General features: G+C 37.3%; 1 pseudogene across 1 annotated transcript in view; it reads left to right on the top strand.

The window, feature by feature from the left end:
• Positions 1-23,767, top strand: part of LOC148948285 (uncharacterized) — a 41,376-nt pseudogene extending 17,609 nt beyond the window's left edge. The window contains exons 4-5 of the transcript XR_016142246.1: positions 3,626-3,832; positions 23,558-23,767. The product of XR_016142246.1 is annotated as an uncharacterized LOC148948285 (transcript). The remainder of the gene's footprint in view (positions 1-3,625; positions 3,833-23,557) is intronic.
• Positions 23,768-24,216: the final 449 nt, after the last annotated feature.

Genomic DNA, 24,216 nt, shown 5'->3' on the forward strand with positions numbered 1-24,216 from the left:
TTCATGCCAGAGTACAGCACTTTAACTAGTCTAAGACATCCACTCTGTCATCGCCCCCACCCCTCAAAAAAAATACTTTTCAGACATTTCTTGTTAAAACTTTATTTTCAACTAATTCATTTGGGTTTTTCACAAGCAATTCGTACCACAGTACAGCACTATCACTAGTCTGAGACATCCAATCTGTCATCGCTCCATCCCCCAAAAAATAATTTTCAGACATTTCTTGTTAAAACTTTTTCTGAGGGGGAAGGAGGGGCCTCTGAGCCTTGCCTTTGAGGCAGATCCCATTTATTTTCGATTCTGAGTATTTTTGGATTTCCCTCCAAAACTGACCTCCCCTCCCTCCTCCTCTTCTCTCAGAAATGGAGGAAGGAGGGGCCTCTGAGCCTTGCCCTTGAGGTAGGTCCCATTTATTTTCGATTCTGAGTATTTTTGGTTTTCCCTCCAAAATTGACCCCCCCCCCTCCCCCCGGCTCTCAGAAATGGGGGAAAGAAGGGCCTCTGAGCCATCCCCTTGAGGCAGATCCCATTTATTTTCGATTCTGAGTATTTTTGATTTTCCCTCCAAAATTGACCCCCCTTCCCTGCCCTCAGAAACGGGGGAACGAAGGGCCTCTGAGCCTTCCCCTTGAGGCAGATCCCATTTATTTTCGATTCTGAGTATTTTCGGTTTTCCCTCAAATTGACCCCCCCCTGCCCTCAGAAATGGGGGAAGGAGGGGCCTCTGAGCCTTGCCCTTGAGGTAGATCCCATTTATTTTCAATTCTGAGTATTTTTGGTTTTTCCACCAAAATTTACCCCCCCCCCCTCCCCTGCTCTCAGAAATGGGGGAACGAAGGGCCTCTGAGCCTTCCCCTTGAGGCAGATCCCATTTATTTTCGATTCTGAGTATATTTGATTTTCCCTCCAAAATTGACCCCCCCCCTCACCTGCCCTCAGAAATGGGGGAAGGAAGGGCCTCTGAGCCTTCCCCTTGAGGCAGATCCCATTTATTTTCGATTCTGAGCATTTTTGATTTTCCCTCCAAAATTGACCCCCCCACCCCAGCCCTCAGAAAAGGGGGAACGAAGGGCCTCAGAGCCTTGCCCATGAGGCAGATCCCATTTATTTTAGATTATGAGTATTTTTGATTTTCCCTCCAAAATTGACCCCCCTCCCCTGCCCACAGAAACGGGGGAACGAAGGGCCTCTGAGCCGTCCCCGTGAGGCAGATCCCATTTATTTTCGATTCTGAGTATTTTCTGTTTTCCCACCAAAATTGACCCCCCCCCCTCCCCTGCCCTCAGAAATGGGATAACGAAGGGAACGTTAAACTATTTTAAACTGACAACACTGTCCAAACATCACATGTGTATTATACAGTACACAATCACCCCAGCTCCCCCAAAACACTTTTCAGCCATTTCTAGTTAAAATATTTTATTCCAATTCACAAATCTCATTACCCCTTTTTAAATGTCGATCAAACAATTCTGATTGTAGTGTCCAAGTTTTTAATAACAAAGCCTACACACATGCACACACTATGCTTTCAAAAAACCAGTCTGGTTGAAAAACTTGGAGTTGAAACAAATTTGTGCGGGGAATCCCAGTTCATACTGTTATCTTTTTTGCAATGTTTAGGAACAGGAGGAGAATCCCCACTCGTAATTGCTAATTACCTTAACCCTTTTATCCATCGTCAAGGACATGCTCCAAAAATATTTTATTCAGAGATTTCATGTTAAAAAATTATCCAATCACTAATTACCCCTTTTTTGCAAATGTCAATCAATGAATTCCGATTGTAAAAGCGTGTTTAATCATGTTGCATAAGTACATGCTCTGAAAAGGTGCCAAGGAACGTAATCTCCCCAAACATCTCAAACTGTTTCCATGTGCAATTGGTCTGGTAATCTGTCCTGGAAAGCTGCCAGGGAACATAAAGAGAGCAAATAACACAGGATGGAACATAGAGAGAGCAAAGTATAACCTTGATTACTACTCTTTCATCCTCCACTCATCCATCGCTTCTCACATCTCACTTGCTTATCTCTTGTTGAACTGTTCAAAATACTCGTTCAAGTCAGCATTAAGACTGGAGTAAAGCTCAATTTGTATTGAGCTTTCTATGCAATTGAATTAATTTAAAAATATTTTTGAAACTTTTAGAGATCAGAAAATTTAAGTTTTTATTCCATAAACAGGGTGTGTTTTAATAAATCTAGATGTTCCTGTGGAGACAGAGCCGTGTTCTCGCTTTACACGTAGTTGGATGAAGAAATCAACCTGTTTGTCGAACGAATGGTTGTTTTAACTATTACGGGAGGTGAACAGCAGTTGAACTGCCGTCCTCGTAAAATGATATGTGCTCTGCGTATCTTTTGAACAGTTTATTTTTTATTCTCTAAAAAAACATTTTTTATTTGGTATTCTCATAAAAAGCACTTAAGTGTTTTTACGCTGTCTCCTTTTGTGTGTTTTTTTGCAAAATATTTGGATCATCATATATCATTCTTAATTTATAAGTAGCTATTGTCTGGTAATAATTACTTGGTATTCTTTTTGTTTATGATCTATTGTTTATCAATTAAACCTTCAATGCATAGTTGTTATTGACTGTGGTAGAACGTTTATTTTAACGCCAAACCATCAAAGAGAGAGAGAGAGAGAGAGAAATTTTGGTCAAACAGAGCCAAAAAATATTTGCTCATTTTCAGGTATCACAAATTGACCTAATCATAGTAAGAGAAAGAATTAAATAGAAATAAAAAAGAATGTCCCCAATGAGGTATATTTAGACCAACTTACAGGCCTTGTATGTTTCAGAACGACCAGACATAGAAATTGTTTGGATTATTGTATGGCTTTACGAAACGATATAGTCTTTTTTTTCCTTTTTTTTCTGTGTAAATTGAGGTCCACTTGGCCCAAAAGATTACGGATGTAATTTTGAAGCCAATTGCTGAAACAATTTCTAGATTTTTTTTGGTGTAACGAATCTTTTTTTTATCTGTGCTAATCAAAAATACTAGGTCCCAGACAATCTGGAAAGCAGAGTTTAGGCCCATTTTGAGCTAATCACTCTTTTTTATTTTACTTTGTTTGTGAATTAGATTCCCTTTGCCCCAGTGACTTACAGATAAAGTTCCAAACCGACTGGGCAGAAACAAAATTTGGCTTTACTTTAGGGTAAACTAATATTTTTTTTTCTATTTTTTGTGTGCTTGGGACTCAAGAGCCCAAGGACTTGCAAATTGAAATATCAAACTAATCTGAAAATCTGAAACAAAATTATTTGTTGCTCGACCTAACTTTGTTTAACTTTGTTAATTAACTTGTTAACTAATTTTACTTTGTTTGTGAATTAGATGCCCTTTGCCCCAGTGACTTACAGATAAAGTTCCAAACCGACTGGGCAGAAACAAAATTTGGCTTTACTTTAGGGTAAACTAATATTTTTTTTTCAATTTTTTGTGTGTTTAAGGACTTGCAAATTGAAATATCAAACTAATCTGAAAATCTGAAACAAAATTATTTGTTGCTCGACCTAACAACTCATGAATATATAATTTGTGGGGTAATATTATGTGAAGACGTCTCTGAAGAAGTGTTGCGAGTAATGTGTATTAATTTATCGTAGGAAGAGACAATAAAAGAAGAAAGAAGCCGTGTTGACGATTTGAGAGGGAGTCCTATGGCGGTTGGAGTTGGAACCCTAGAAGAGATCATTGATGATAGTCACGCCATTGCTTCCACATCCGTTGGTTTTGAACATTATGTTAGCACCCTGTCGTTTTTAGATAAAGACCAACATGAACCTGGCTGCTCTGTACTACTTAATCACAAGGTAAGGCACTGAAGTGTTAGTTCTATTTCATTAGTAATTTGAATTTCTAATTATTTTTGTTTGACGATTTAAATTAATTTTTGGTTTTGTTGACAATTCGTCGGCTGGGAGGATGATTGTCGTATCTGACTCGAGACGAGTTTCAAGAAAAACGGGATTGAAGTTTGAAACGTGATATCTTTTTTATTTAATGACAAAACTGGGATTTTATTTTATCTCGATTGTAGTCGCACTCAAGGGCTACAACCTGGGTGAAATTTCGTTAATCTAAAGCAACTGGATATTGAGATATTGCCTGTTGAAAAATAGATACGAGAAAACGCTCGCGGAAATTTCTTCTTACGGAAAACCAATACAACAATTTAGCTCTGAAAACTAGCAGCGTAAATGTCCTATCTCATAGGAACTCAGTTTTGCAATCTTTAAATTTTAATCAATTTCGGATATAAAGAATAAGAAAAATTCAGCACTACTTCGGATACAAAGAAACATCGTTCCAACGAAACTGGACCTACTTTTTTATTTTTTATCGAAAAATGCTTTGTAGTATGCTTGGTCCTCCAGCGGCATGAACTTTAGGACGTTTTTCACGTCCTTGATCTTTTCCTCAGGCATGGAAGAGAGCCTACGGAGTGGGTCTGGCTCAAGTAACTCCTCAATCACAGTAACTTTGGAGATTCCTCTTCCTTTTTCAACTGCTGCAGCCTCGGGTGCAATCTTCACCAGTTCATGTGAGGTAGAGCCAAAATTCTCCTGGTACTACACTCTTTTGTGCTCAGTTGAAACAAATCTCAGTTCCTTGATTTTTGTGAATGGAACTTTCGAATATCCTTTGTATTCTTTGGAGGAGCTCTGAAAATCTAAGAAGTCGAAACTTTTCATTTGGATCACAATGTACGGTTCCTTTTTCCTAGCTTTAATCATAAATCGAGTGAGGGTTAGAGATGAATGAATTTCCAACTTAGCAAAGTAATGTTCGATGGCACTATGGACTGCGTCCACTCCTTGAATCGATGAGTGTCCTGGCTCGCAAAACTTCATTGTAATGGACTGAACATGGGGGAGCTTTTTCAAAGTATCATCCATTTGGTAGCTCATGATATTGCTCCTGTTTTGCCGGACACAGGCCGTCAGACCACGTTATAAGCTCTTTGATATTTGGATGCCCTGAAAAGACTTTTGACAATATAGCCGCCACTGTTAATTTTTGTTCGTTTTATATTGACATAGTCTTTTCAGGGAAAAAGAAAATAACACTTTAAATCTTTTCGTTTTTTAAGACTTTATAGTTTGGCCTGCTATTTGTATGCTGGAGAAAAAATTTCAACAATTTTTAACAACATACACCCTGTTATAAGTCTGGACACAAATAGTACTGTTTAATTTAGTTTCATACCTCCTCTAGTTGACCTGAAATGGAAAACTTGATACCATTCACAAAAAATCTGTTTACTTTCTTTGATAGCTTAGATACACTTACGCTATTTTGGTTTGGTTAAATTTTAAGAGCAGAAGTAGCCCCGGAAGTTTGAACATAATTCCCTCTGTAGTTCTTGGGATACTGCTGAGATGCCTTATTGGTAATTAGCACTATCACTGTGCATTTTTTTTTAATCTTAAGGCAACATTTAGTTTTTAAACATAATGGGCAAATGGGAGGGTGGTAGTGGAAGGGGGATTAGTTGCCCCCCAATCACTTTCGACTATTAAAAAGGGCAACAGCTCTTTCTATTTTCAGTCGAATGAGCCTTTTTTGGAGTTCCCACGACAACTCCTTTGATACGAAGTGCAATGGTCTAAACAACAACAACAACAAAAAATATCACTAATCACTTTCGACTATTAAAAAGGGTAGTAGCCCTTTGAATTTCAAATCGAATGAGCCCTTTTTCAAGTTTCTACGACAAAGATTTCAATAAAGCCTTATATGCCCCCAAGGCATAACTTTTAAGCCTTGCCCTGAGGGTTGTGGGGGAGTGTCCTCCTCAAAAACATATTTTCTATCTGGAAATCAACTATGCTGAACAAAATGGCTATCTCAAAATTTTTATTGGATGTGTTTAGGGGAATGATAGGTGTGGGAGGGTGGGTCTATTTCCCCTCCAATCACTTTTGACTATTAAAAAGGGCACTAGCCCTTTAAATTCCCAATCGAATGAACGTTTTTTGAAGTTTCTACAAAAACATGAAAGATCTTAAGCCGAACTGGCCAGCCATGACAAAAAACCAACAAAGAGAAAAATCTCTAAAAAAAAACAAACAAACGAGACTGTGGCCAGTGGAGAGAAAAGAAAACAACAAAAACAAAACAACGTGGATATTTCGCCTGTATAAAAACAAGGCGTCTTCATCACGAAATACACACAATAATAAAAAGATAAAAAAAAAAAAAAAAAAAAAAAGATAAAACTAAAAACCAATAAAACCACCACCACCAAAAAAAAAAAAAAAAAAAAATTTAAAATTGGGGCAAACTGATCCACGTAGGGAAAAGATGCTAATATAGAGTTACTTAAGTGAGGACACCAGAGTAACTGAGGAAAAATAAAAAAAACTGTAAATTACTTTAATTATTCAGTTGCGAAATAACTGAATAATTTACCTGCTAGACCAAAACGATTTGCTTAAGTAATAGCTAACAAAAGGATTATTTCGAAACTGAATAATTAAAGTAATTTACAGTTTTTTTATTTTTCCTCAGTTACTCTGGTGTCCTCACTGAAGTAACTCTATATTAGCATCTTTTCCCTACGTGGATCAGTTTGCGCCGATTGGACTTTTTTGTTTTTCTGTTTTGTTTTTTTTTTGGTGGTGGGTTTATTGGTTTTTAGTTTTATTCTTGTTTTTTTTTTATGTTGTTATTCTTGTGTTTCTTTAGTGCTGAAGAAGCCTTGTTTGTATACAGGTGAAATATCCGCGTTGTTTTGTTTCTGTTGTTTTCTTTTCTCTCCACTGGCCACAGTCTCGTTTGTTTGTTTTTTTGTTTTTTTTTTTTAGAGATTTTTCTCTTTGTTTATTTTTTTCTACGAAAACGCCTTCTATAAAACCTTATGCCCCCAGGGCAGAACTTAAAACCCTTGCCCTGAGGGCTGTGGGGGAGTATCCTCCTCTAAAACATATTTTATAACTGAAAATCAACTGCGCTGAAAAAATGGCTATCTCAAAATTTTTATTGGATGTATTTGGGGGAATTATGGGTGTAGGGGGTGGTGTCTAGTTACCCTCCAATCACTTTCGACTATTAAAAAGGGCACTAGCCCTTTGAATTTTTAATCGAGTGAGCTTTTTTTGAAGTTTCTTCGACAACGCCTTCTTTAAAAACCTTATATAGCCCCTGGGCATAACTTAAAAATCTTGCCCTGAGGGCTGTGGGGCAGTTTCCTCCTCAAAAACATATTTTCTATCTGAAAATCAACTTCGCTGAACAAAATGGCTATCTCAAAATTTTGATTGGATGTGTTTGGGGAAATGATGGGGGGGGGGCTAGTTGCCCTCCAATCACTTTCGACTATTAAAAAGGGCACTAGCCCTTTGAATTTCCAATCGAATGAGACTTTTTTGAAGTTTTTATGACAATGCCTTCTATAAAAACCATATTTGCCCCTAGGGCATAACTTAAAACCCCTGCCCTGAGGGCTTTGGGGGGATGTCCTCCTCAAAAACATATTTTCTATGTTTATGTATTTTTACATGTTTCTATGTTACATATTTTTATGCTGGGTATGAATTGCCAAGCTCAAAGGAAAAAAAATAATAAATAGTACATTGTGCCAACATCGTTCTTATATGCCATTAGGGTATAACTGGAAACCCTTACCCGAGGGTTGTGGTTTGAAATCAACTACGCGATGTGCTTGGGAATATGATGGGCGTAGGGGGGTGGCTAGTTGCCCTCCAATCAATTTCGACTATTAAAAAGGGTACTAGCCCTTTAATTTCCAATCGAATGAGCCTTTTTTGAAGTTTCTACGACAACGCCTTCTATAAAAAACCTTATATGCCCCCTGGGCATAACTTAATACCCTTGCCCTGAGGGTTGTGGGGCCTTCTCAAAAACATATTTTCCGTATGGAAATCAATTACGCTGAATATAATAGCTATTTCAAAATTTTTATTGGATGTTTCTGGGGGAATGATGGGCGTGGGGGGGGGGGCTAGTTGCCCTCCAATCACTTTCGACTATTAAAAAGGTACTAGCCCTTCGAATTTCCAATAGAATGAACCTGTTTTGAAATTTCTACGACAACGCCTTCTATAAAAACCTTATATGGCCCCAGGGAATAACTTAAAACCCTTGCCCTGAGGGTTGTGGGGGAGTGTCATCCTCAAAAGCATATTTTCTATCTGGAAATCAACTACGCTGAAAAAAATGGCTATGTCAAAATTTTGATTGGATGTTTTTGGGGGAATGATGGGCGTGGGGTGGGGGCCTAGTTGCCCTCCAATCACTTTCGACTATTAAAAAGGGCACTAGAACTCTCAATTTCCAATCGAATGAGCCCCTTTTGAAGTTTCTACGACGACCCCTTCCATATGAAGTGCCCTGCTCTAAAGGGAAAAATAATACATAGTACATTGTGCCAACATCGTTCTTATATGCCCTCTGGGTATTACTTAAAACCCTTGTCCCGAGGGTTGTGGGGGAGTGTCCTCCTCAAAAACATATTTTCTATCTGGAAATCCACTATGCTGAACAAAATGGCTATCTCAAAATTTTGATTGGATGTGTTTAGGGGAATAATGGGCATGGGGGGAAGGCTAGTTGCCCTCCAATCACTTTCGACTATTAAAAATTGCATAGCCACTCCAATTTCCAATCGAATGGGCCCTTATCGAAGCTTCTACGCCAACTCCTTCGATACGAAGTGCCCGGCTGAAGAAAAACACATTGTGCCCACATCGTTCTTGACTTAGGCAGCACAAGATGCATTTCCTTTTGGCAATGCAAATATATTTTCCAGATCAAAACAGAGGACTGGCTTGGTAAGCAATCTATCCATATCTCTTTCTGCTTTGGTTTCTGCTTTTGACCTTTTATTATTTTCAAAAATAGCTTGTTTTTCGTCAGATACAGTAGTTTCATTCCTGCGGGCAACATCAAATTCTTCGCACAAATCACACCAGTCATTTTTTGGTGTGTTGAACGACAAGTTAAATTCCGCATTGAACACTTTCCTGTATACAGTTTCTGAGGCACTTTCCTGTATATACACTTTCCTGTATACTTTTGCGGCCCTCATCTTCGCACTTTTCACAGTATAAGCCATACATCCGAGCTGTGTTCAAGTTAGACTCCAAATATAGTTTGGAAGTCTTAGCCCTTCGATAGTCGGACTCGATCTTTGAAAAGGAGTTAATGTGGTGGCGTATGAGGTCCATGTCTTCCGCTGATGTTTTGTTTTAGGGGACCTTCATCCTTTGAGGCGTGGGCGTTCCACAGATTTTCTTCTACTCGTGAGCGTAGTGCACTCTCCTCTTGGTTATGTCGAACGTTGTCAGATAAAAAGATTTGCAAATGTGCCTTTCTTTTCCGTTGATGACAACAAAATACTGGTAGGTGTTTTTCCTCCTTGTCCCTTATTTTTGTTTTTCTTCTTAGGCAGGCACTTTGTGGTTTTCAAATAAAACATCTTCTTCATTTCATCAGACAATTTCCAGAAATTATCAAAAGCATTCTGTCTTTGTTTGGGTGGGATTTTGTGACATTCGTAGAAGCAATCTTCAGTACACTTTGAAGGCTGCACAGAACAGACTCTTGCCATGCGTTTTCTTAGTCTTGGGGTTAACGTAGGCAGTCCCATCATTATTTGCTGTCTTGATCTTAGCTTTTAGCCAATCGCTTTCATTCCTCAATCTTTTTCTCGTTGATTTTTTCCATGGTCAACGCCTTTTGTGCCATTCCTATTCCCAGTTACAGGCTCTGTAAAAGAATTTTAACCTCTCTCGACATCTTCAAAATAACTAGTTTCATTATTTCGATTAGCTTGTCCATAATCAGTTGAAACATAAACCAAGGGCAGCTGGGAATCGGAAAGAACTCTTTCACCTGCATCAGCAATGCTTGACTCGTCTCTGTAAGAAATGATGCTCGGTTCATTTTCTGATGAGCACTCAGCAATACTCGGTGCATATTCCGAATATTCGTCAGAATTCTCAAGGTCTTCGTCAGAGCTGTAAAAAAAAAAAATTACAGTGGTTACTCCAGCGATGGACTAAGTGAAGAACTGCTAGTTTTTGTAGTTCCGGTGACCCTCACAGAAAGCATTTTGAAGCGTATCGTGTTCTAGGTTTAGTCCGTAAGTGGTAAGTATCACTAATCTGTATTGATATCGTAACCTCAGAAGGACACTGCTGGATTGGCTGAAAAGATCATCGTTACCTTCTCTTCAGCTGCTAGCTGTCACGGTTGCTAAAGTGGGTAGAATTCCAATTAAATTGTGATCTTCACTCAGTTAGGAACATAACAAATTTTCTCATTGAGCCTTCAGAAATCTGATCGTTCATTGTTTTGAAGATGCTGCGGAAACATAAAGGTTCGTTGCTTTTAGCAGACTATATATGGAATCATTGAAGCTGCAGAAATGTGAAGGTTCGTTGTTTTGCCTGCCAAAAGGCAATGAACCTTCACATCTCTGCAGCCTCCTTGTTTCCATGGATCCCTTAGGAAGGCAACTTTTAAACTTTTAACCTTCTGTTAAAAAAACAGTGAACCTTTACTTTTCTGACGGTTCGATGGAAAAGTCGATTTCCTAACACTGTCCTCACTGCTCGGAATCTGAACCAACCTTAATATTGAGCTTACTTCACTTCAAATGTGAATGAACATCCCCTCTATACTTATTTTAATATGCAGACCTTGGAACCAGGCAAAAACAGACATAAAAATTAGGTACATCCCGTAAAATTCTACTTTAGCTACTTTTGGCTATCTTGAAAAGGGGTTAGGTTAGGAAAATGAAACCTTTAGGGGTAAAATTTTACTTTAGCTACTTTTGGCTATCTTGGAAAGGGGCTAGTGTACCGTGAGTAAAATATAATATATTTAAAATGCAAAAAAATAAAGTTCCTTCTTTCTAAAGATAATTCCGACTTCTACACTTCATTTTTCTTACACTAGGTTAGAAAAATGAAGCTTTCAGGGATGGGTCCACAGTCTAAAATGTGTCCCAGGAAGGTATTTGCTTACATGACAGGTCTTTACCTATTGAAATTTTGACAAAACAATATTTTACCTTAATTTTCAGTTATCAGTTTTTTTTTTATCTGGTCTCAGTTCTAAAAATACAATTCCTGTTATTTAAGTAGAATTTTAAGCCATATTAATGTTTTTTTTCAAAATTTAGGAAATGTATTTGCATATCTTTAAAACCTTATAAATTGAGATTGAGCAAATTTGTTAAGCTGAAAACAATTTTGAAATAGTTCATTTAAGCAAAAGATCTATTTTGCAAGGTTTTACTTTAATAACACACAAAGTTTTTAAGGTCATCAAAGGTCACCCTCTAGAGAGAGAAGCAGTTGAGGTAGGTACTTCAAAATAACTTCCTGGGACATATTTTAGCCTGTAGAACCATCCCTGAAAGTTTCAATTTCCTAACCTATCCCCTTTTCAAGATAGCCAAAACTAGCTAAAGTAGAATTTTACTGGTAAATTCTAGTAACTTACCCTCTGTTGACCTTTTGGCACCTTCTCTAAACAATTCACAGCATGTAATTATGCTTTCCCCAGATTCATCAACAGTTTCCCAACAAATTTACTCATTTTAATAGAAGAAATCGACACTTTACCTGCCAAATTCATCAAAAAGTGCTTGAAAATCCCTCGCCAACTTTTTTCTTGGACGCACCATTTTCTTCCTCTCTGAAGTACGTGACGGCAAAACAGCCAGATACGACAGTTTTCCAATACGACAAATTTTTTTGGTCTTTTATTCAGAAACGGTTGCCGGCAGAGCAAAACAAAAAGCAGATTCAGATTCTACGCAAAATTTTACACTGGACGGCACTCATAATTCAGTTTTGGCTGGAAATGCCTAATGCAACAATCATCCTCCCCTCCGACGAAATGTTTTACTGAATCAACATGAAAATAGTTTAAGTTTCTGTTCTTTCACTTGGTTGTTTTGTAAGACATAATCGCACGATGAGTAGCTAAAGCTTTATCAGTTCTTTATTGGCGGTTTGATTATCTAATTTTGTGTTCTTTTTACAATTGGAATTAATTTTAGATTTTGTTGATAAGTGTTTAAGTGAACAAACAAGAAAATGGTCGAAGTGTATGAGCTTGAATCTGGCTGTTTGGTAGAGCCTAATCGCAAGCTGTACAATTAAAGCTTTAGGCCTTCTTTTTTCAGTGATTTGATTGTCTAATTTTGAGTTCTATTCGCAATTGTAATTAACTTTGGATTTTGGTAACAATTGTTTAAATGGAACAGTATTGAAATCAGTAAATGGATGGACCTGAAACTGACTGTTTCGTAGTGCTAAATCACGAGGGAAGCAGCGAGAGAGTTAGTTCTCTGATTGACGATTTGATCGTAGGGTAGAGGGCCAGGTTTTGAAATTAAGATTTCTATAGACAATCAATAAATTTTGAGTTTTGCCGCAATTCTAACAGTAGACTGTGAATAGGATTCTTGCAGCTACAGTCTTACTATTAGTTATGATTTATAAGGTAATTATTCTTGTAGGTTTATGTAGGTTTATGTATTCTTGTAGGTGTTGATTTATAGGTAATTATTCTTGTAGAGTAAACACAAAGAGTCAAAATCTTCCCGTTTCTGTTTCACCTCTTGTTTCTATTATTATAAGAGCCCCGTTCTGTTTTTGTGCGAGTGTGTTCATGCATCATGCATACATCATTTCCTATTTTTTAGACATTATCAAAATGAAACAATTGTATCCGCTCTAGATTTGATGCCGAACTAAATGTGTATATGATTCTTTTGAATTTTATTGGATTTAGACTGGCAAATTACATTTTCAACTAAATTTATTTATTGATGTTTAATAATAGATGAATGGTAGAATTTTTTATTGCTACGCCATCTACCAATTCCAAGAATGTTGAGCACTTAGGTATTCATTCCTCTGTTGGAAAATAGTCGCAGTTGTGTGAGCTCTGAGTTGGATTGATACATAAGCCCGTTTTTGTTTCAATTTTTTACGTGGGGTCAATTTGTCTTTTATTGGTGTTGGAAAAGAGACAACATAATGAGAACTTTGAGAAGAATTTCTTCATGAGCAAAATAACTATGGAATTGAAACGGACATCTGTTTCAGAAAATAATAGAGAGAAGCTATCTCGCAGCTCCGTCAGTATGAATTTAATTTTTGAAATTCTTGAGATGATTTCTTATTATTTTTTTGGATTAACAGTAGCACCAACATCCATTGGAGTAGTTTTGAGCTAAGTTTATCCAGTCCATAACACGAAGATAGAGGAAACTTTCAAAACGATGAAATTAATTAAAAGATGATTAGTGTATTAATGTACTAATCGCCTGGTGAGTTAAACGATCAGCTTCCTTTTGCTTGTTTAACTGTTTTGAGTATAGTGTGGTTTTTTTTTTTTTTTTTTTTTTTTTTTTTTTTTTTTTTTTTTTTACAATTAAGTAAGTCGTATTAATTTTAAACAGACCTATTGATTTGTTTGATGCCAAAAAAGTTTTTTTTGATCTTTTTTTTAATTAGTCTCTTTTTTTAGGGAATGTGCTTTTGTCTGTACGAATTTATTGGTCAGTCAAGTTTAACACAAAAACATTAACACATTTACACAAAAACATAACATTAAATTTACAATAATTTACAATAGATTGTTCATGGCTGCCTTTGCCGTATTTGCTTCTGAGGGGTTTTGTGTTATTGCTACAAATATGCTGCAATTTAGTATCGCGATGCACAGCAGTATGATGTCCTGAAATTTTCCAACTCCTGTGAATGAATTATATTAGTTGGGAAGAACATCACTTTGATATTTTCTTGTATTGATTTAGTGAAGTTTTGTTTTTACTGAATTATGCAAACAAAATATGCAATTCAGCTTTTTATAGGTGGTAGAAAAGATTTTTCATTGATATAAATCTGCTAGGAATGGTTGCTAGTTAGCTTTGATGATCTCAAGGATGAGGAGACAGAGTTTCTGAATTTCTTAAGAGCCATATTTTAAATGGTCAAAATTTAGGTTTTGTCTATTTATCTGTTTGGATTCGTACTTGACTCAAAACAGACTGACTTTCAAAGAGAGGATCTATCAATGATTCCTGTTTCTTAACGATTATACCATCTTTCTTTTGTTGCATAAGAAGAGAATTAAAATGGTGAAATCTTTAAAAAAGCTAATACCAAAGTTATTTTTCCAAGTATTTTCTATTAATGCTGTCTTTACACCTTTGGCCAGATCAAGCGAAGAGATAGGAAAAGCTTATTCCAGGGTTCTAGCTGTGTAAGTTTGCCAAAATTTTCACTCGAAAAATTTCAAAGAAATGTGTCTTAAGTCTTTTGGTTGGTCAGTCATGAAAATTACCTTTGAAAGTTCATTAATGCTGAATTAAGAGCGGGATAATTGGACATTTAGTCGAGTGCTTTTCGTTCTGAAAATGCAATCATACTGTTAATTGTACCTTAGGAGTATGGTTACGTCTTTATTTTATTCCGTTTTAATCTCTGTTGTTTCTGAATTCTAAGAGCACCTTGAAATTAAAATCTAAAGCCTCTTAGAATGATTGAAGGTACTTCATCAAATTAACTTTTACTAACTTTTATATTTGGATAAAATAGTCAGATCTAGCAGCTAATTGGCACAGAATATTTTAACAAATCTTATATTATTATTGTTATTTATTTATTTCCTTAAAAATCAAGGAGTATATAAAATACGAAAATGAAATTACAAAAATACATTAACAAAAAGAACAAAGCAATGATTTATAATAGGTATGAAAACACAACTGAATAAAACACGTAAAAAAAAACAAATATAATCTCTGGTATTGAGAGGGGTAAAATACCTGTGGAAAAAAGGTAAATGAAAGCAGCTTGCTCTGCAGGCGGCCGAAACCCATTCTCTAGCCGCCATATGAAGTGGGCCCATCACCTCATAATCGTGTTCGACAGTAAAAATTAGCTCAAACTTGTAAAAGGGATTATACAAATAGTTGTAGCCTAATCCACTCTCTAATGCGAAAGCAAATTTCATTATGTTAATTACTTAGGTAGTCTACAAATTGTTTAAATAAATGTTCCTACCCAGTAATGATCGCTAAATAAAAATTGACCACTACAAAACATTGAATGAAGTTCAATTTCTACTGTATAATGATACCAAGTGCTGGATAGGCGTTTATTTGAGTACTTGCTTTAATGTATTTTTATTTAAAAATGAGATGAAATAAAGAAAAAAGGATAAAGAGGGAACTAACCCACCCTAGGAGTCTTAATTATTCAATGAACTATGAACTAATTTCCGTACATTTGATGTTGCATCTAAACCCATTTATGCCCAATGAAAGTGAAACAATAGGAGGGGTGGGCATTTTTGTTGCTTTTTCAATTTTGTCAACTAAAATATTAGAATCAGGCATTTTTCAATAAAAAATCCGACAAAAGCTATTTGTCAAAATCTAGAAGCGATACTCCCCCCCCCCCCTTTGAAGCCACCTACAATTTGTTTGGGATTATGAACCAAAGAGAATAGGAAAGTAATAAGAGAGGAAAGTCAAGTTTTAGTCAAGGAAAACAAATTTAGCAAAATCTACGGTAGCCAGCAGCGTCTTTAAGTTTGTAGCCAATTAGTCTGTAGCAGAATATCTAACTGTAATTATTTTTAAAATTGATTTTAAAATTGATTGGTACTTGAAGTTCCATGGAAGATTGGCACAATATTCTATAGTTAGTGCTGTTAGGTTTGTTCCATACTACAGGAAATTATTTTTGACGTGTTGCTGCGTAAAAAAACAAACAAAAAAAACCACAATGTGTTTCTGCATACCAAATGATTCTTGATGCTAAAATTTGCCAGAAAAATCCACATTGTCGGAGAGATTTTTATTGACAGATTTTGAATAGAGATGACCAATTGGTTTTTCGTTTAAAATTTTAACATTAGCGATGTATTGGTTCCCAAAGATACCCGCACCTTCAAAGGAAAGCTACCCCTATACCCCTGTCCATGGGCACCCGTAAGTTGAATTCCAGGGAGGGATTCAGCTAGCAGGGGGCTGGCACCCTTTCCTGCTCCCTCCCTTATGGGTGCCCATGCCCCTGTCAAAGGATTGCGTACACCTGTACCCCTGAAAGCTACTAAAACCTGTTTGTTGCCACATGTTTATAGCTTAGTTTTGCTGATTTTTCACCCGTGTTTCTTTTTTATGCAAATTTGACGTACGCTATTACCAAAAACAGCCTAATTTCTTATAGAAATCTTTCTCTAAAAATGTATTTTCCAATTCTTCATAATTTTTTAAGATATGCACGTTCTGAGTCCTCACTGGCTATACATGGCTGTCGACAAACCAAATTGAGAAAAAAAAATGATCAAGAAACAATAAAAAAACGGGCTAAAAATCACCCTCGTTTTTGGAATGAATCAATTTATTGAAAGAAAAACAAGATATATATAAGTTTTTAACAAATTCCACAGTGTTTAACAATACAACAGCAACAAATACTTCAACTTATTCTGTCCCGTAAGGCTCTATGACCGGGAAAAAAACAACGAGGAAACAAAACAAAAATTAAACAAATACATCTATTGAACATTTTTAAGATGCACTCGTGTCACCAACCTAAACAATCCACCCCCCCCCCCCCGCAAAAAAAATAATAACTAAATAAAATACAAGCTAGAAAGGTGAGTAGTATAAGTTGAACTTTAACTTATATAATAGTTGGCTTTGTAAGTTTCTACTTAACTAATTCAAACAATGAAATTTTATTGTCGCTGTCCATTGTACTTCAAAAAGACTTTTCCCAATTCAATTCTATTTCTCTAATTTTCCTTTAACAGCCAATCATAAAATCATACTTTTGGATTTTTCTTTAAAATAATATAACGGCGATTTCAACTGACTGCAAACTGAAAAAAATGTAAAAAAAAAAATTATTAGTACTCTTTGTAAAAACCTTTCAACTTCATTGGCTTGGTTCCCTCCCTAGGAATACTAGGTTTAGAAGGTTCTACAGTGTAAGATTGATTGATGCATTGCTTCTTATCAAGGATTTGGTAATAATTTTAAGCCTACAGTTCTTATTTTCTGGACACTACCAAAATGGAACAATTGTATCCGCTAAGCTTTGATGCAAAACTAAATTGTTTATATGATACTTTCGAATTTTATTGGATTTAGACTGGCAAATTACATTTTCATCTAAATTTATTTATTGATATTGAATAATAGATGAACAGTAGAAATTTTTTATTGCTACGCCATCTACTAATTTCTTGAATATTGAGCACTTAGATGTCCATGAAAAAAAGTTCTCGGAAAAAGCTCAATTCAAAAAAGATTTAACATTAACAATTTGATTTTGAAAAAAGAAAAACAACAAATGAATTAGATAGAGAAACTATTCTCCTTGAAAAGGAAACATTAAGTTGCAAGTGCTTGCTTGTAAATGAACCATTCAAGAGATAATCTCGTTTAACAAAACCTGGAATAATTCCACGATGCTAGACTGACATTTTTTTATTTATTATCAAAACTAATTTGGCTTGAGATGTTGAAGTAGCTTTATAACTTTTGCTAAAATTGATAAAAATAATTGTTTTTGAAGGTTGTTTCTAATATTTCCAAAATATTTTTTTCTTATAACTTTTTGGTTTTTCTTTTCTATTGTAGAACATTCGCTATTATAGGATACTATCCCTTTTCAGGTCGCTCATTCAATTATCTTAATTATGAGGGTAGAATCGCTGTAGAGTTAGTATTTCATCCGTAAATGTTGTAACCTTTCTAGTTTTCGTGAGGTCAACTTATAAAAAAAACTGTTTAGGAACAAAACGTCTAAGAGATGGTTGCCGTTAAGCTCCCTATAGCATGTGCTGCTAAAAAAAACAAGGAATTCCCGCGTAAAATGAATACAAAAATAAAAATTATAACACATACAGAAGTTTTCAGTTTTACGGTATTGTCTGGGAGGGTGGGGTCAGGGGTAGCTGTGTGTTGATGAGCGACGGAGGTTTGATTGTTATTCTTATTTCTCTTGTGTATTTTTATTTACCTGTTATTGTTTGAATTCAGTTTTATAGTCGTAGTATATAAACAAAGGGCTATTTATTCTGCTTTTATTTGCTAATTAATTGATTTAATAGTTAAGTTACCTGGACGAAAGGTTTATTATTTATTAATTAATTTTTGAAAGCCAAAACCTAAAACTTAATTTTACCTTCATTGGGTGAAAAATTATCCTCTTTTAGTTTGTCCTTTTCTGCATTTTGCTTTTTTTTCGTTTCTTCGTTTTTTCATATGTCTTGCGTAGCCACTATGGTCTCAACGTATTTACATCAAAGCCAAATTTGAAAGTTCAGGTTAATTGGGCTGTCGTCTGATTTATTTTTTGTTAAGTCGTTTTGAGGATTATTATTACAGCACACAAGAAATATTCCGTTTACTTGTCACTGTGCTACTTTTAAAGACTTAATTGTTCCTGCGTATGCAGCCTGTCCCAAGCCAGGATAAAGAGGGAGGGTTGGGCTGTGGGCTTGCGACCCACACCCGGGACCTCAAGGGCCTGCCCTCGGGGGAAATCCTAACTGCAACCGAAACATCAAGTCTGAGCCACGGATTTTCGAACCCCCTTTTGATGACGACCTCTGCATGCCCACGGACAAGATTTATGATTGCAAAACAACCCCTCAGATTTGGTTTCTGGAACGTCCGCACACTGTGTTAAGACTCCAATACTGAACAAGTGCTAAGAGCACTAAAATATTACCATCTTGACCTTCTGGCTGTGTGGGAAGTTTAATGGCTAGGATCTGGATAAAATAAACTGGATGGAGATGTAACGATTATATACAGTGGATCACTGCAAAAGCGTGAATACGGAGTAGCACTAATGATGACAAAACAGACTTCCCAAGCTCTACTACATTGGACACCGGTGTCACCTAGAATCCTGAAAGCCCGCTTCATCGGCGCGCATGCCAAACTGTCAGTAATAGTATGCAACACGCACACCAATGATGCCAGCGACGAAGCAAAAGACGAATTTTACAGAGCTCTCAACTCCATGGCAAACGACATACCACGGCATGACATGGCATGTTTTCTAGGAGACTTTAACGCGAAAGTAGGGAACGACCGATCGTTTTCCCCTGAGGTTCTCGGAGAGCACGCATGGCCTGGGCCAGCGAAACAAAAACGGAGAACTACTTATCAACTTCGCGCTCCTTAACGACCTAGTAATCTGAGGTACACTATTTTCTCATCGGGATGTACACAAATATTCTTGGATATCTCCCGATGGCCATACCCGAAATCAGATTGACCATTGTCTTCGGAGCAGGAAGTGGAGATCAAGACTACTTGATAGAAGGGGATATAGAGGATCTGAAGTTGGCTCAGATCATAATCTGATGGCAGAAAAAATCCGCCTTAAATTGAAAAGAAAAAGAAACGCAAAAAAGGCTCCCTTAAACTCAGTCTTTGACTCGGAGAAACTGAAGTTGAGAGAATTCAATCAAGCTTTTAAACTAGAGATGCGGAATAGATTTGAAGCCTTGTCTTTACTAGATGATGCTGATAGCAATCAATACTGGGAAAGCATAAAGTTGTGCTTTCACGATGCCGCGAAAGCCACTATTGGGTACCGCAAGAGCCCAAAAGACCAGTGGTTATCTGACCAAACATGGGAACTCATAGGGACAAGAAAAAAGTAAAAGCATCACTTATCCAAACAAAAACCCCCAACCAAGAGATCCTCAGAAACGATGACTCCCGAGCCGCGGATCAAGCGGTAAAGAAGAGTGCCAGAATAGACCAGAGAACCCTACAGGAGCGAAAAGCAGCGCAGGCAGAAGAGGCGGCGGAGAGAGGTGATTCAAGAACCGTCTATAAAATCACTAATGAGATTATTGTAAAGAAATCCTCTATTCAACATGGACCAGTAACAGACCCCGCGGGCATCCTGAAAACACAGCAGTCTGACGTAAACGAAGTTTGGGCCAGTCACTTCGAGAAGCTGTTAAATAGACCTCCACTAGAGGATCCCCCAGAGATCCCAGCAACAACACTGTTTTCCTTAGATATCAGCACGGATCCGCCGTCACCCACTGAAATTATAGCAGCAGCAAAGAAGCTGAAAAATGGGAAGTCGCCTAGCGAAGACAGGATATCCGCGGAAATGATAAAAGCAACTGTTATGACCTGCATCAAGTTCTGGACAGCGTTGTTCGCAGTAATCTGGATGACCGCCAAAGTACCTTCGGAATGGAAACGCAGCACCCTTGTGAGGATCTTTAAGAAAGGCGATACGTCCTTGCCAGGCAACCGGCGAGGAATAAGCAGGCTTTCCATACCTAGCAAATTGCTGACGCACATTTTACTGCAGAGAATCAGCACGCAGCTCGACAGAAACCTTCACGACGAACAACATGGATTTAGACCGAACCGTTCATGTGCAGACTTGATGTTCACCCTACGGCTACTGACGGAAGAAAGCAGAGAATGGCGCTCCAAAATCTATATGATATTCATCGATTTTGAGAAGGCATTTGACTCAGTAGACCGCCAAAGTCTGTGGAAGATCCTACTTTATTACGGAATCCTTGAAAAGATAGTTTCACTGATTGTTGCGTCTTATGAAGATAGCGAGTGCTGTGTAAAGACACCAGATGGCCAAACCCGTTTCTTCCGCATTATGTCAGGAGTTAAGCAAGGTTGCGTCTTGTCACCGCTACTTTTCGTAATCGTCATTGATTACATACTGCGAAGTACAAGCACAGACGGAATCCAGCTAAATCCAGAAACACGCCTCAGTGATGTAGACCTCGCTGACGACATCGCCGTCCTAGAATCATGCAAGCAAAGACTCCAAGAACTCCTTGACAAAATGAGGGAGAGAGGCGGCCATGTCAGCCTAAAAATAAATAATGAGAAAACAAAATGCATGGCTACCACAGATTCACCCCTGAGCATCACTTGCGGAGACCAACACATAGAGCAAGTTGTCCATTTCAAATACTTGGGAAGCATAATAGAAAGTACCAGATCGACCACAAAAGAAGTGCTCACAAGAATCGGCCAAGCTAATGGGGCCTTCAATAGATTACGGAAAGTGTGGCGGTCCCAAAACTTCTCTATACGGCTAAAGTTACGACTCTTTAATAGCAATGTTATGCCAGTGCTGCTTTACGCTGCCGAAACCTGGCACCTGAACCTGGAGCAAGAGCTAAGAATACTTGCTTTCGAAAACACATGTCTCAGAAGAATTTTCAACATCCGTTGGCAGCAGAGAATAACAAACAAATCCATCCGTGACAAGACTGGCCAGCCTCTTGTGACACATATTATAAGAGTCAGCCGATGGAGATACCTTGGCCATGTACTACGTATGGACAATCTCCGACTACCAAATGCAGCGCTCCATTGGCAGCCATCGGGTCCCCGCCGCAGGGGCAGACCCGGAAACACCCTGCGTCATAAGTACTAGACAGATCTTCGTAACCTGCACACATGAATCCAACCCCGGAGGTGTGACATACTTGCAGCAGCAAACCGGCGGGAAGATTGGCGGCTCCTTCTTGATGCCCTGGGTGCCTCTGGAGGCACAGGTGGATCTAAGGTCTAAGGTAAGGTGTTGCTTAAGATTTTGACCTCAGAGGACAAAAAAAAATAATTAAAAGAAAGATTACTTAATATTCATATTTTTTATCAATAGTTTTAATGAGGATTGGATTATGGGGCCTGAAAATATGTTGCTTTGTGCCATACTTTAAAAACAAGCTTAGAAATTTATTGTTTACAGAAAAATGGGGATTAGCTGAGTATCAAGTCATTTCTTAGACACGAATAAGTGACATTTTAGTCGATTTTAAAGGTTTGTTGGACAAAAAAAAACAAGGGAAGAAACTTACTATAACATGTTTCGTCGAATGCTCAATCAAACTGTTGAATTTTGTAAATGTGTCGTTAATTCAACGTCTTTAGTTAAGTCGTTAAGTCTATTTCAGAACGTATTTACCGTATATCTAAACTGAAACATGGAAGTTCAGGCTAAGTGTTTGTTTGCCAGAAAACAGAACAGTTCTTAATTCTAATTTACCAACAAACTATTTGCTAATTTCCCTTGTTGTGTTGTTATGCTGTTCTTTTATAACGAGGAAACAGGAATATATGAGAAGTAAATGTCATTAAGGAGAACTTAGCTGCATCTTTGTTTCTTTACGAAACAAAGAAAAGTAATTTCTGTTTCTATCTTATATTTTCTTTATTTCTTTGCTATGGTAACAATTAATTATGTTAAAGCGGCGTTCACATGCGTGTCTAGCCAGACTTCAACGTCTAGGTAACGACTGTTCACAAGTAAAACTTGGTGCTTAGCTAAAACTACAAATTTAGTTTCAAATAGATTACAGTTGTCATTTCTAGCCAAAAAAGAGAGCTTATACAGGCAAAGCATTCAAACTTTAATCCCTATTTTTATTGTCACTAGATAATGGATGAGACAAGCCAAACAACTGCCTTAGTGTGCTTCACTATTATGTCTGGTGTTGCATATTTGCCTAAAATGAAAAGAAAAACAATTAATGAGAAAACAAAAATTAAATTTCAGTTTAAAAATGTAAACATAGACGATGAAAATAGTGGAACTTGACACACTAAGATTGGCTGTAATTGAAAATCCTAGACATTGAGTTCTAGAATCTAGAACTCTAATTCTAGCCAAGCGCCTTGTTTAGCGTATCTATCTAAGCACCGAATTTTACTTGTGAATAGTCGTTGCCTAGATATTGAAGTCCGGCTACGTGTCTAGACACCGGATTCTAGCTGGACACGCATGTGAACATCAGGAATTGAAATAGGTGAGACATGTATGCAAATTTGAAGTTAAGAGGGGGGGGGTCGTGACCCAGGGTGTATCTTTTGATCCTTCCAATATTCAGATTAAAGATTCTTGTCTGATCCTAATATAAGTCTTCATAATCCTTGCGTAATTCTGAGTTATAAAATGTTCATCTGTTTGCTAAAATTTATGCGATCTCTCTGTTTTGAAATCGGTTGCTTGCATATTTGACCCCTTTTGCTTTGGGTGGAGGGGGGGGTTCATCACGGTGCTCCTGGAGGCTTAGTTTTAAGCTGGAATTTTTCAACCATTGCGATTAGAATTGCCATCTAAAAAGAAAAACTTGGTGCAGCGCCTGGGGGGTGTAAAAGTTGTAAAAATGGTAGTTTGATCCCCTCTATACATTTACCACTCAAAAAAGAAATAGATATTGCCTTTTGCATTCGAATGAACTTAATCTGAATGTTACAAGCTCAGAAATACCACAATGCATCAATCGGTTGAACAAGTTTCAACTGGCAGTCTCACCACGTTTTGCCCCAGCGAAGAGATCTTTAGCGGAACTTGCCAATGTCTTAAATGTAGGATAGTGCACTTTCCCGTCGACTTAGTCTATTTCCAATGAATCAGGCGAGAAAACGTCTAGCAGGTAATCTTGAAAAATTCTGATAAACATATAGAACAACCTCGGAACTCAATTAAGGATATATTGTTTTTCAGGTTTGGATGCTCAAATCCAGGAAATTAAGGAATCCGTTGAGCTACCTCTTACTCACCCCGAGTACTATGAAGAAATGGGTAATCGGCCCCCTAAAGGCGTGATTCTCTACGGGGCCCCTGGCACAGGTAAGACACTCCTTGCCAAAGCTGTTGCAAATCAAATAGCAGCCACTTTTCTAAGAGTTGTTGGATCTGAACTCATTCAGAAGTATCTGGTTAGAATTTTCCTTTGTTTTTACTCAGTTGTTTTATTCCTTTTCTTCTGCTTTTTTTCTTTCGTCTTGATTTGATCTGCTGTTTCGCTTTAATACTAATCAAATGTTTTAAAATGACACATTTCTTTTAGAATGAATTTATGTATTTCAGTCCCTATACCAATTAATCAGTAGCTTAATCATACCGGTATAACCAAATTCATATTATGGAAGTTTGTGGAAGTTGTGAAGAAGTATTCTCTGCGTCTCGTGCCGCTATTTGATGATTTTCAAATGTGCCATTTATTATTTTCTTTGATATGCAAAGGATATTAAAATCTCAATGCTGTGTTTCGCCAGCCATATAATTTTATTCGTCATTCATTTTCTAAATAATAGGGTCCATCACTGTTTAAAGAGGAATTGCAGACGTTTCAGAGCCTCTCCAGCTTGCGGGTTTTCTTG

Source organism: Artemia sp. Qi Xiang Cuo, chromosome 9 (genome assembly GCF_049724085.1).
Source record: "Artemia sp. Qi Xiang Cuo chromosome 9, ASM4972408v1, whole genome shotgun sequence".
Classification (NCBI taxonomy): Eukaryota; Metazoa; Arthropoda; class Branchiopoda; order Anostraca; family Artemiidae; genus Artemia; species Artemia sp. Qi Xiang Cuo.